Source organism: Helianthus annuus, chromosome 8, assembly GCF_002127325.2.
Source record: "Helianthus annuus cultivar XRQ/B chromosome 8, HanXRQr2.0-SUNRISE, whole genome shotgun sequence".
NCBI lineage: Eukaryota > Viridiplantae > Streptophyta > Magnoliopsida > Asterales > Asteraceae > Helianthus > Helianthus annuus.
In genome coordinates, this window is record NC_035440.2 from 46,763,295 (window position 1) to 46,765,577 (window position 2,283).

Sequence of the window (2,283 nt, forward strand, 5' to 3'; positions counted from 1 at the left end):
TGTGCCTATAGTGGTTTTATTAGTTAATATTCGTTTTAAACCTCGGTTAGTCACTTCGGCTTGCCCATTTGTTTGAGGGTGATATGCTGTTGAGACCCGGTGATAGACCCCATACCTTGTTAATATTTTTTCGAGTTGATGATTGCAAAAATGGGTACCTCTATCACTTATCAAAGCTTTTGGTGTTCCAAAACGAGAGAATAACTTTTTCAGAAATTTTACCACCACTCTTTCATCGTTTGTTGGAAAAGCTTCGGCCTCTGCCCATTTAGACAAGTAATCGACTGCCACAAGTATATATTTGTTTCCTTTTGACGGTGGGAATGGTCCCATGAAATCGAGTCCCCACACATCAAAAATTTCACAAACGAGAATGCCGTTTTGAGGCATTTCGTTTTTGGAAGAAATATTACCTGATCTTTGGCAAGCATCACATGTCTTTACAAGATCTTGTGCATCTTTGTAAATGGTTGGCCAATAAAATCCTGAATCAAATACCTTTCGTGCGGTACTAGCGGCACCATGATGTCCTCCATATGGACCTTCATGACAATGGCAGAGAATTCTTCGTGCTTCATTACCATGGACGCACCTTCGGATGAGTTGGTCGGCACACATTTTGAAAAGATAAGGGTCTTCCCAAAAGTAATGCTTTACATCAGCAAAGAATTTCTTTCTTTGGTGATGTGGCCATCCTTTGGTGACTATACCGCTAGCTAAATAATTAGCATAGTCGGCATACCATGGTTCTTGTCTATTCTCCATCATCTCCAAGGACTCTGTGGGAAATTTTTCATTTATCTGCTCGTCCCTGGTTGCCTCCAAAGCTGGGTCTTCTAGGCGTGAAAGATGATCTGCAGCAGTGTTTTCTGCTCCTCTTTTGTCTTTGATTTCAATGTCGAACTCTTGGAGGAGTAGAATCCATCTGATCAAACGGGGTTTTGCGTCTTGTTTCTTGAAGAGGTATCTGATAGCTGCATGATCTGTATAGACTACAGTTTTAGAAAGAACAAGGTAAGAACGAAATTTATCAAAAGCAAACACCACAGCTAGTAATTCTTTTTCTGTAGTTGTGTAATTTTCTTGTGCATCGTTAAGCGTTTTACTAGCATAATAAATTGGGTGGAAATGCTTCTCTTTTTGTTGTCCCAAGACTGATCCAACAGCAAAGTCACTTGCGTCACACATGATTTCGAAAGGAAATTTCCAATCGGGCGCTATCATGATAGGTGCATTGACTAGCATTTCCTTGAGGGTTAGAAATGCTTGATTGCATTCCTTGTCAAAGATGAAAGGTGCATCTTTTTCAAGTAATTTTGTTAGAGGTCTTGAAATTTTTGAAAAGTCCTTGATAAACCTTCTATAAAATCCAACGTGCGCTAAGAAACTTCTGATTGCTCTAACGGAGGATGGTGGAGGCAATCGAGAAATAGTTTCTATTTTTGCTCGATCAACTTCCATACCTTCGCTTGAGATTTTATGACCGAGTACTATTCTCTCTGTTACCATGAAATGGCATTTTTCCCAGTTAAGGGCGAGGTTAGTTTCCTCACATCGGGATAGCATTCGTTCAAGGTTATCGAGGCATTGGTCATATGAGTCTCCAAAGATAGAAAAGTCGTCCATGAAGACTTCCATTGTCTTTTCTATCATATCATGGAAAATGGCTACCATACAACGTTGGAATGTTGCAGGTGCATTACATAGACCGAATGGCATGCATCGATAGGCAAAAGTTCCGTAGGGGCATGTGAAAGTTGTTTTCTCTTGGTCTTCAGGTGCTATCGGTATTTGAAAGTAACCTGAAAAACCATCCAAGAAACAATAAAATTTATGACCGGATAGTCGTTCTAACATTTGATCAATGAAGGGCAAAGGAAAGTGGTATTTCCTTGTTGCTTCATTTAATCGTCTATAGTCTATACAAACTCTCCATCCTGTGACGGTTCTTGTCGGTATTAATTCATTTTTTTCATTAGTTATTACCGCCATACCTCCTTTCTTTGGGACTACTTGGACAGGACTCACCCATGGGCTATCGGAGATAGGATAGATTAGTCCGGCGTCAAATAGCTTGATGACTTCATTTTTAACCACTTCTTGTACATTGGGATTTACTCTTCATTGTGGTTGAATTACTGTTTTGTAGTCATCATTCATTAGAATTTTGTGCGTGCACATAGAAGGACTTATTCCTTTAATATCTACAAGCTTCCAAGCGATCGCATTTTTGTGTTTTTTAAGAAGATTAACTAATTTCTCTTTTTTCTACGCTACTTAATT